We start from the raw sequence: 12936 nt of genomic DNA, 5'->3' as shown, positions 1-12936 counted from the left end.
CTACTTTTAAGATAAATATATGTGACTTGACAACTTCTTTTCTCATTTAACTTGAAAATGACTATTATGTGAGTATAATTTGTGTATTTATAGGAAAGTATATCTTGAAAAGTGGAGAAAATTATATCTAAATTTTATAAATTTGATGAAATTTCTTCTCTTTACTTGATTTACATAGTTCACTGATTAATATGGTCAATAAGTGCAAAACTCTTCTCATGATTATTCTTTTGTAAGAATGTTATTATTTTTCCTTTTGAAGAAAAAAAGAGAGAGAAAAAAAGAAAAAAAGGAAAAAGGAAAATAAAAGTTCTTCTATTTCAATGGTTCTTGTACTTAGTAATCGGAAGTTTTTATCTACAAATATCGACTTTCGCGTAAAACGGCACTAGAATTAAGAGTATGCAAGACAACTTGAGGATATGAAGTGTTGGGTAACTGGCGATCTTCATCTAAAATTATCGATTTTCGCGACAAAAGACACTTTCACAACTTGAATAATATTTAGATATATTATATGAATAAATCTTTTTTTGCATGTGAAAAATGTGATGATCAAAATATTAATTAAGGCTCAATTTGAATCTATTTGGATCTAAAAGGATATGATTTTTTTGGGTTTAGGAAGCATTTTTATTAACCATATAACTTACATGCTTGTGAAATTAGGAAAGGATAAGAAATTGATTTGAATTAGTTACAATTATGGCATAATTTGCTCTCCTTTACTTGATATTATGAGTACTTGAACTTAATTGAATGATTGCATAATGGTTATTTACCTTGTTTTGAGGAAATGAAGTTGAACTGTGTACATATGTTTAATTTGAAAGTTTTGAATCATTGTGATTAGTAATTCTTAATTGCTTGAGGACAAGCAATGATTTAATATGGGGGAGTTGATAAGTGTGTATTTTGAGTATTTTAAGTGTATTTTATTAACTAGTTTTTGTGTATTTTAATTAGTTTTATAACAAATTAACTAAGTTTCTAGTGAAAATATATATTTTGTGAATTAAGTATCAAAAAATTACATTTCTATGAATTTTAATGGTAAAAACTTCATGTTTTTCTAGATTCAATGATTCAATCATCAATTGGAGTGACTTGAGAAGATATTTGGATGATTGTTGATGATTGGAAGTGATTTAAAGAAGACATGAAGTGCCAAACGTTCAAAAGATGAAATGCAATCAAAAATAAAAGGAAAGGAGTTTTCCAGTTTTGACACCTTGTAGTATTTTGACTATATCTTGAGATATAAGCGTTGAATTGAGGTGATTCTTAAACCATTTTGAAGTTAAGACATTTGTTGTGAAGACTTCAAAGTCCAGTTTAGCTGTTTTCCTTGTCAAAATATCGAAATACAGAAGTGCATTTTCATTATCAAAAGCTAAAATAAAGTTCTGACTAGTCAAGGGTATTTTGATCATTTCTTAGTCCACAGAGCTCCAAATTGAATGATTCTTAAGGAATTGGAAAGCTAATGCAAAGGACTACAACTTTCATGTTTTGTATAAGAGCTAGTTCAGCCTTCATCATCAAGAAAATATCTGTTGAAATTGGACTAAAAACAGGGCAAAGAGAAGACTTGACCAGAAATGATCAAACCTGCAAAAGAGCAAAACGTGGGTACGATACGCGACCTCAAGTTGCATTTTCAAGGTTGCATATTCTTCATTTGTGGGTGCAATTTGCTCTACAACTTGTGCTTTGTTCACACAAGATTTTTTTACTACTTTTTCTGCAAGAATTTTGGCTGGATATGAGCTAATAAGTATGGAGACATCAAGAAGCAACCTTTTGATGATTCCAAGAGCCAACTAGCACTAACCTTAACTTGATTACTTGGAGCTTTAATCCTCTATAAATAGAGGCCTTTGGGGAATATTTTCACATCTTTGGGAAGGCTAGAGAAACTTCACAAAAATGTAGTCTTCACTAGAATTTTCTTAGTTCATTAGTTAGATTAATATAGTATAGTTTGCGTAGTTTATCCTTCTTGTATTTGTAACTAAACTTGGATGAAGATTAAGGAGCAAGATGGAGAGTTTGATCTCATATGACAAGGGTGATATTTCATGTACTACTTTCTCTTGTATTTGATTTCATGTTTAGTTATTATACAAGTTTGGATTTGTGTTTCAATGTGTTTCTAAAGTTTATACCTAGAGTTATGGATGAACTTGTTATATCTTGTTAGTGATATTTACATGGTTATTTGATGATATTATTTTGAATAAGTTATTTATTACTTTTGCTTTTCTAATCATGATTAACCGACCATTAATTGTGATAATTTTAATGTGTTAAGTTTGCAATGAGAATTGGGATTTAACACTAGTTCAAGGAAGTGATAAATCTAGGGAGTATACTCACAAGAGTAGAGGTGCACCTATGCGGTTTTAGTGACTTGTTTCATGTAATTTCATAGAAAAAATGAGTTTGTAGTTGATTTCATAACCACGAGAGCAGGTATGATTAATTACAAATATAGTTGATTCACTACGAGAGTAGGTTTCATATACATTAGAAAATTACGCCATAACTAGCCAAGATTATAGTATTCATTTAACCAGTAATTTCATTAGTGAGAGTAGTTAGAAATTCCATACCTCTAGAAGCTTTATATTGTTATTTTTATTATGTTTATTTCATGTTTGTAGTGCAGATTTAATCTTTTACATTTGTGGTAATCTAAATAATAAAGGAGTTCAAAAGCTATCAGTAATTGACAATCTTCTCTGTGGTTTCGACCTTTAATACCCTATATTCAATCACGGCTCGTATACTTGCGAAAAATCGCGTGTGGAGTATTTTGGATGTTATAAATATAAAACATGATTGTGGATGAGTTAATTGTTGTATGTATACCCCACACTCATCACATATGTCTTTTGCCAACAATGTCCTCCAAATTTTAACTCTTGGGCTGAACAATTAACTACTATTAAGAGGTTGGTACGTCTTTTACCTTCTAATTACAACTTTGTCATACCAGAAATAACATCCCTTGAAACAGTAGCTAAACGTTGAGGGTTATTTCTAGCATTTTGGCTCAAATTATTCTCCTTTCCTTTTCATTATTTCTTGTTTCTTCAACTATTCTTCCCTCAGTCGAAAAAGAGAAGCAGGTGAATAGATTTTGGAGATAGTAGCCAAGAAACGGGTTTTCTACCTACTATCTGTACTTCCACAAGAGATAAAGAAAAGTACCAATTGAACTTCTCCAACACTTGGTCAACAGTCTCTCTCTCTCTCTCTCTCTCTCTCTCTCTCTCTCTCTCTCTCTCTCTCTCCTATTCTTTTGTTTCTCCTTCTTTTTCTTTCTGGTTTATAGACAAAGAAAAGTATCAGTTGAATTCCTCCAGCACTTGGTCAACAATTTGACGATTTTCTTCCCTAAATTGTGGTTGCTCATCAGATTTTGTGGTTTGTCCTTTTGTATTCCTTTTTATTCCCCAACCGTTGTCTTCCTCTTCCTTTCTCTCTTTTTCTCTATTTTCCATTCTTTTGTTTCCTCTTCCTTCTCTTTCTGGTTCAACCGAAGAAAAGTACTTGTTGAATTCCTCCAGCACTTGGTCAACAATTTGACAATTTTCTTTCCTAAATTATGGCTACCCATCCGATTTTTTACTTCTATACTCTTTATCATATCCCAACTGTGGGATTGTGGTTTGTCCTTTTGTATTCATTTTCATTCCCCAGTTGGAAAATTATCAAGAGTGAAAGAAAAATCTCTGACAACTTATCAAGTTTGCAACTTTATCTATCTATTGTGTTCATGATGGCTAATACCATTGCTAGGGATAGAGGTTTGTCTTTTTGTTTTCCTTATTGTTGACTAGTTGGCAAATTATCAAGAGTGAAAGAAAGTTTGTGTCTTTATACATTAGGAAACACAAATACTGCTCACAAAAAACTACATGCTTCTTCCACCTTCTCCTCTACAATCTTTCCTGCTAAAGGTAATTACTTCTTTTCTTTGTCGATTTTGTCCCTACCAATATTAAAGAGATTGAATAATCTATATACTTTTTATTTTGGTTGTCAAATTTCTTCAGGGGTTTAATTGCACTTTGAAAGAATTGCTGCAGAAGAGCTTTTGATATAGCGTTCACAGATTTTCATTAAGCAGTTGTTTCAATTTTAGGTCACTCTCTTCAGTCCTTGAGTATACGCTACAATTTTGGTGCCTAAGTTTTGTTGTGTTTTATGTGTTAGTTATAGTTTTTCAGTTGTAAGTTCATTTGGTTTCACTTATCACTTATCAACTAAATCTTTTTTTTTTTTACATTTTTTTCTTATCAGTTGTAAGTTCATAGGTTGTAAGTTTTGCTATTTAGCTGTCGCGCCCAATTTTTTGAAAAATAAAATTTATGATGTTGAAAAAATGAGTTTTTGATTTTAGAGAATATTGACATATTAAAAATGTGTGTTTTTTATTTTAGAAAATAAAGAAAAAGGACCTAAAATGAGACTTAAAATGTGTGATGGTTTGGGCCCAAAATTTAGTCTAAAAAGGATTTTTTAAAAAAAAAATAGGAGTCGCTAGTTGGTATTGAGTTTAGATGTACCAAGTCACCCAAAAAATATATAAAAAATAGACAAAATCCCTTTTAGACGACTCCAGATCTTTGAAAACAAAAGAAAAAGGTTCGGGAGTTACGGCTAAAGAAAGGGAAGGCAAAGATTTGATAGACTCAAACCTAAGGCACTCTTTCAACCTAACCAAGATTAGTTGTGAGATTTAGTCAAAAATTTTCCTAATCTAACCTACAAAACTTATTAAATTAGGATGTTTCTATATGGATGTGAATCTAGACCTATGAAGTATTAGGAGGGTCGAAATATTTCTTTAAAGTTTAATTGGTGCAAATCACATTAATTGTGATGCCCAAAAATGATTCTTAGAAGTGGTCACGAATATGCAATAGATGAGACTCAAAAAATAAATTATAATATATAGATAAATATACATGATCTAGAAAAGGGAAATGCAATATAACACGTATGGGATGTTAAAATTCGTAACTCAAAATTTTCTTTTATAGAGGGGACAAGAGCGTGTTAAGGTTAAGAAGCCACACTCGTTCATTTCTCACATTTGAAAGCTAACTCTCTTAACCTAATCAAACATATGAATTAACCTATTTCTAATTTACTAAAATGAGATGTAATTCTAAATAATATGATCCAAACATATAGAGGGCAAGGGAATAATAATAAAGAAAATATCATGTAAATGAAAATAACCTAAAAATAGAAAAAATGTATGAAACACGAGGTATGAATCTAACACAAAAACGGTCTAAAGGGTCTAGTATTGGACTAACCCATTTCTACAAATCCTCACAAGTGTTGGACTAGTGAAAAATCATGGAGAAAGGTCACAACTAGCATTGGACTAGTGTGGTGAAATCATGCATTTATTATAAATAAATAAAGCATATAAAGCATAATTAAAACAAATAAACACATAAAACACATAGAGCACATAACACATAGGCATGATATCTAAATGCAAAATCCTAAAAAAAGCGAGTAAACATATAAGCACACAAGCGAATAAATGCACATAAAAATCCACACTATTACATTCGAGACCCTAACTACAATCTAAGAGGGAAATTTGAAAAATAATAATCTAACTATTACATTCATCTAACTAATTACATTTTGGCAAAAATATAACTTATTTATTACATAACTTAGCTAAATACATTTTTTGGGCGTCTATTTATTATAATTTGGCATTTAAATGCCTCTCAAATAATTATCAAAATTAAATAAAATAAATGAAAATGAAAATGAATAAAATGAGTAAATAAAAAAAAGCACTTAAAACATGCAATTACACATAAAAAACATATAGGAGCACATAAAAGGATTTAAAACAATACTAGAAGATACCTCCCTTGAAATAGTGATTAAATGAGGTTGGAATTGCCCTATTGATACTCCAAAATCAACAAAATGATCAAGGCACCAATTTAATTAACAAATAAAGAGAATAAAATGTAAACATATGATAAATTCATTTTATTATTATAAATAAATGGAAACAACCATAAAATCTACCAATTAAAAGCATTTAAATGAAGTATAATTAACAATTAAAGAAGATAAACAAATTATATTTAAGATATCAAAACTATTAGGGACCTAATTGTAAAAATTCAAAAAAAATTTTGGTCAAACTAAATTATTACAAAGATTAGGGGTTAAAATAAAAAATAAAGTTTAGGGATAAAATTATAATTAAATTAGAGACCTAATTGCAAGAATCTAAAGTTTTTAAGGCCACAGTAAAATTATTTAAAAGATCAGGGGGTAAATTACAATTTTCCATCAAATTGGTTAGGGCTAGAAGTTTTTCCTTCTCCTTGGGCCGAAGACTCCCTTGGCCCGGCGAAAATTTCAAAGAAAAAGCACAAGCCAGCCAAATCTTTGACGCAACAATCCCAACCAAAAATGTTTGGTCTTTACCCTCCAACCCCAAGCCATAACCCAAAGAAAATAAACCAACAACTCATTTGCCAAATCCAACCAAATAACATTACCCATTTCATAAACCATTTTCCCAAACCCATAAAAGAAAAGAATAAGCCCATCTAGGAGATTAAATCCAACAAAAATGTTTATACCCTGATTATGTCCTAAAATCTGGAAATAATCCACTCAAAAACATGTATAAAATGTACAAAAGAGGATCAAAACTTGAAGAGGGCAGATTTGATTCATTTTCACAAACTTTTGGACCTTAGTGGAATTATGCAAAAGTTGGGGGGTAAAAATGTAATTTTGAATTCTTCCATGCAAGCTTGTTACTATTGCATAAGTGATAAAAAATGCATGGACTCCTTGTTAACAATTTTATCACATGCATAAGTGTAAAAATGCATGGACTCCTCGGGGAAGAGTCTGCCGTAGAAAGAGCCAGGCATTGCGGCTATCAGGCACGATCCTATTTTGCGTCCGTTTTCTTTCTCAAGTTTGCGGTAGAAGCTTGGCAGCGACTTGAAAACCGAATTGAAATCATTTTGGAAAAGATCATTCAGAAAAATCTGAATGGTGGGAGGTTCTAATGCATTCTTCTTTTCCTGGCCAACTTTGTCGACACTTTGTATAATGTTCCAAACTGTTAAAACTGTGTTTGGGCCAGAAGCGCATCCCAAATCCGCAACTTTAAGGCACTTGTTGATGTTGGGTAAGTTGGGCCGCAACAATTCTCGTAAGCATTGTTCAAGGACAGGTTTCACCTTGGTGAGAACCGAATTCTAGAAACACCACTCCAAAAAACAAATGTTAAGGAGGAAAAAAAGATATACTATTATAGAGATCAACGTGTCATAGCATGAGTTAGTACTACTGTGTGTGTGTGTGTGTGTTAAAGAGATAGAGACAGACAGACAGACAGACAGACTTCGTAGGGTGAATTCTTTGCGTAGCTTGTGTCGCCTTCGCCTCCATTCATATGCAGCGCAATGACGGAGCTAGGATTTTTTATTGGGGGGCCAAAATTTTTTCGAATAAAATTATTTTATTATGTTATGTTCAAAATAATTTTCATTTATTTAAATCTATGACATCTTAAAATATTAAATATTAACTTTAATTATAAATGTATGTCTATTTCATAAATATGTAACATAGTCATAACTAAAATTAAGACAAGAAATAACCTTTGATTAAATATCTTATAATATTACAAACCACCTAAGTTGCACATTATGAGAAGATGCTCCAATATGTCACTTGTGCAAAAAAAGAAAATATAACTATGCAATATAAATATAACTATTTTCAATTAAAAAAAAAGATAAAATTTATGTTAGCATACCTTGAAATTTCATCCTCTTTTATTAAAAGTAAATTGAAATTTACGTTCTTTTATAGAACTAAATTCATGTATAATTGAATCAATGCAAAATTTTCGAACAACTTCCTTTTTTATGTACATTATTAGGCAATCATTCAAGAAATTATCTTTTATCTTGTATTGGAGCTTTGTTTTGATTATCTTCATAATTGAAAATGTCCATTCTATAGACTATAGAATGGAGCCAGGATTTTTTCCTTGGGAGGGGGGCCAAAATTTTTCTAAACAAAATTATCTTAATATGTTATATTCAAATAATTTTCAGCTATTTAAATATATGACATCTTAAAATATCAAATATTAATTTTAATTATAAAGGTATGTCTATTTCATAAATATGCAGCATAGTCATAACAAAAATTAGAATAAGAAATAACATTTGATTAAATATCTTATAACATCACAAATTACCCAAATTGTACATGATGAGAAAATGCTACAATATGTCACTTGTGCAAAAATAAAAATATAACTATGCAATATAAATATAACTATTTTCAATTAATAAAAGATAAAAGTTATGTTAGCATACCTTGAATTTCAACCTCTTTTCTTAAAAGTAAACTGAGTTTTACGTTCTTTCATAGAACTAAATTCATCTATAATTGAATCAGTACTAAATTTTTGAACAACTTCTTTTTTTTTATGTACATTGTTAGACAATCATTCAAGAAATTATCTTTTATCTTGTTTTGGATCTTTGTTTTGATTATATTCATAATTGTCCGTTCTATAGTTGCAGTTGACATCGGAAGAGTGAGAATAAATATAATCAATCTATCAACAACAAGATAGATCACTCAATTTCTTGTTTTCACCAAGCCTTCAAGTAATTATTTGTATATTTGTATATGGGTCAACAAGAGTATAGATCGCTAATTTTAATTTTTTTTATCAATTAGGTTAAGTTGTATATTTGTATGTGGATCAATAAAGTAATTATTTTTGTTTTAACCCATTGATAATTATGAATTGAGTCTTTTATTATAATATATCAAATTGGGTCAATTTACTATGGATTACCAAATTATATGTTTAATTTTTTGAATGTTAAATAATTAGCACAATAAAAAATAAATAACTTTTTTTGAAGAAAAAATTAAATCAAAGGTGGCTAATTCATACGCACACACAGATATATATATATATATATATATATATATATATATATATAAACTCTTATAATATAAATTAAAATTATAAAAAATTAGAGGGGCCAACTTTCTCTTATACATATATTTACATATTATGAATTAAAATTTTCAAAACTTAGGGGCCATGGCATCGCTCAGCCCCCTTGGCTCCCTCGTTGCCGAATCGGCACGGCTGAAGAAAGTGTCGGTTAATTATTGATGGTACAAAGAAGTTTCGGACTTAAATAGCGGAATTTTCTTAAATCCGTGTACTAACTGGCTACATACGTGTGTGAAGTGCATTTGAATTGACAGAAAATCTGTCAACTGGTCAAAGAGAAAGCCACAGCCAATGGGAACGAGACACAAAGGAAATGATAGGCATATTGCAGAAAAGTTATATTTATTACTCACTCGTTCTATTGAAAATATCATTTTAAAATATTTTAAAATATTTGTCATTTTACTAAAATCAAAGTTACTTTTGATCTCTTTTTATTAATGTTAACCTCACCTTTATTTATATTTCATACTAAATTCAAATTTGAATCTTGAATTTTCAAAGGTTTTTGAAAACAAATCCTCTGACACTGCTATTGACAGGGATCGAACCTATGTAATAATAAATACCTACTTAAAAAATATAAATTTTATATATAATGGTGAGTAGGGTCGAATCCATAGGAACTGGGGATAATTCGTTTCTTCTAGAGTACAGAGCATGGGGGATTTTTATAAAAATGAGAATAATTAAACAACTCAAACAAAAAGACCTAACTGATAATTTATTAAAATTGAAACAATAATAAATAAACTCTAGCCAAGAAATAACTTCGGAGATAGTTCACTCAATTGATCATGGATGCAGCAATAATTTCATTTATTCACTGACAAACAAGTTATAACTGTCAAATAAGCGATAACAGTCAACTTTTCCTTATTGTATTGGTGATTAAAGTATGACCGTTAACAACTGCCCTAATAAAAAAATAACTCTAGGTGCAACCTTAGAGTTCAATTTCCCAATTGCCTTAAGAATTAAAAAATCTCTATTCTAATCAAATAACACGCTACAATGGTTATTTTAAGTTAACTCATATGTTCCCCTAACACAAATCCAATCATGCCAGTTACCACTAGTTTAAAGTAATTAAACAATTACAGATTTAATTACTCTAATTGATATTAGGTTATTTGATTAATTTAAATATCGAGCACTTGATATTCAAATAACATAATAACCATAAGAAATTAAATCAGAGAGCATACTAATATCAATAAATAAAAGAACAAATGAAAACAATTAGACCTCATAGTTATAGATGAACCAAATCCTTCATTATCCCTTGACTAGCAAAAGAAATTAGCCGCTCCTCATTGGGAAAAATCTCAATGCAAACTTATGGTGAATCTCTATGGACATGCGGCCACCAAAAAATAAGAACTAAAGTCTGTCGTTTCCCTCTCTTTTGAAGCAAAGAGTTATGACCCCCCGGGGGTCCCCCAAAATTTTTTTCTTTCGGAAGTACTAGTCAAGCGAGAAAACCAGCCGTCCTCAATTCCTACTTTTTTCTCCTAGTTTGCAGCATGCTAAAATGAAATAAACTCCCAAGCGGAAAAGGAAGCTTCAATTTTCATTTTTTTCTAACTAAATCCTAAAACTAATAAAGATATCTCGCAAATTTTCAGTCAAAATTTGCTCAGAGTTTGACACGAACTACAAAACATTTACGCGCATGAAAAATCCCGAGCTTCTCGGACTTGACAACAGATATTGACCGCGTCCACGTCAAACTAGTTCAAAATATTCTGGAAGATTGCCCATTTAACCACTTTTTCTCCACTTCCATATAACTAGTACAAAATATCAAATATGAGTAGAATATATCAATTAATGTAATATTTGACTAAAATCAAGGAAAAATAATTATAAATTTAATAAGAAAAATGTAACCTATCAACTATCAATCCAGTATTTTTAAAATGTTAGAATTTCAAAATGCGACAAACATTTAACACCTTTTCAATGACTAAATAGAAAAAAATATGTTTTGTCCATGCAAAGCATGACACGTAACATCCAAGCTAAAGTGAAAACGTGTTAGTAGCAGATAGGTCAAGTGCAGGAGAATGAGGAATGGACCCGAGCTAATAAAATAATTAAAACTAAAAAGGAAAGTGCAAATGTCAAAGGAAGTGGGGGCATGATGATAAATGCAGCTTGGACAAAACAGGGTCTGGGGACGCAAATGAAAGGACTGAAGTGCAATTTTTTTGGGGCCAGTATTTTTTTTTTGGTTGAAACGATAGGAGAATTTCATTACTGTAAATAAAGGTTACATGTGTGAGCAACTGCTCGAGAGAACTATACAAAAAGTGTTCAACAACACTGAGGAAAATTCCTTTCCTCATCCACAATAATGCTTAAGGCATCAATACTAAGCTTCTTGCTATCTATCATATTTCCTTCCCTACTCAAACAAAAAGAGCACATGTAAAATAGTCTCTGTAGGTTCGCAATATCCTCCAACAATGTAGCCATTCTGCTATCCAAGGGTTGTGTATGTGTTAGTTGCTTCAACAGCTCCTTGTTAGCAAGGTTGAGTCTGATTCTGCTCCACTGTTGTTGCACAGCTTTGCTTAATACTAGTTTTAATGCTAGCGCATCATCTAGTACTTTGCTCCCTAGGCTTCTCTCTTTCAGCTTCCATTCTGCTATGTTCGTGCCTGAGGTTGTCCTAACTGTGACTCCAATAACAAGTTTGTGCTGTTCATTCATTGTAGCTGTTGCCACGTCCATGACCATAGTTCCTTCATCTTCACTGCCCTGGTTTTGTTGGTTCTGCATATGGACTGTTTCTTCTGTACTCTTCCTATCCTTTGATTTTTCCACCTCCTCTTGCTCTAACCATTCTTTATGTGCTCTTTCTACTGTTCTCATTGGTGGGGATGTAGTTAAACTCTCGAATTCCTTCTTGTTTCTATCTTTCCACACCTGTCACAAAATGTTTGCAGTCAAGCCAATGTGTTCCTTCCCTTCTAGTCTTGTTCTTCCTTCTGCGATTCTGAGCCACCACCTTCTAAAATCTCCTTGCTGATCCTTAGCTCCCTCCCATTGAATAGGAGCTGCCTTCCAGATTTCCATCGTGTGTGGGCATGTTAGCAATAAATGTTCAATTGTTTCCTGTGCCTCTCCACAGGTTCTACAAATAGGATCTCCCATTCTTGTTCTTCTATTCACTGCTTCTCTAACTAGCAAGGCTCCTTGGGGCCAGTATTTGATCGGTAATATATAGAGTGTGTTTGGATATCAATATTATTTTAAATAATATTTTATTTGCATCACAAATAATTTGAAATTTATTTTTTGACAAGAATTCAAAGAGCTTGTAATAGTGGAAGTAATGCAACCAAATTATAACTCTAATCAACCCACAAATGGTATATAAGGTTTGGATATATTGTTCACCAAGGATTGATTTGGTGTATGACAATATAAAGAAATAAAGCGTTCATTATACTTTGCCTTTTGTTAGGGCGGAGCTAAGACCCCACAGTAAGTGGGGTCAAAATTTAGTACAGTAAAATTTATTTTTAAAAAAATAAAAGTTACTAATATTATATACAGGTTATAATTGTACCCTACGAATACTTTTTTTTTAAAATGTTGCAAAATCAATGCATTATCAATTTTGTTAAATGCATCTTTTTCAAGGTAAGTAATCGAACCTCTTGAATTTATTAAAATAATCTGCAAATCATCATCAATTTGATCTTCTACAGGTTTCTTTTATAAAATTTATCTTTACCCTATTATAAATAAAAATCATAATAACTTAATTTCGTATTATAAATAAAAAGTTTACCATCCACCTGAATAATTCTTATTTTTGAAGACTTTGAAGTTTGAAAAAAAATGAT

The sequence above is a fragment of the Coffea arabica genome, chromosome 9e (assembly GCF_036785885.1).
Source record: "Coffea arabica cultivar ET-39 chromosome 9e, Coffea Arabica ET-39 HiFi, whole genome shotgun sequence".
Taxonomy (NCBI): domain Eukaryota; kingdom Viridiplantae; phylum Streptophyta; class Magnoliopsida; order Gentianales; family Rubiaceae; genus Coffea; species Coffea arabica.
Note: the sequence above shows the minus strand (reverse complement) of the source record.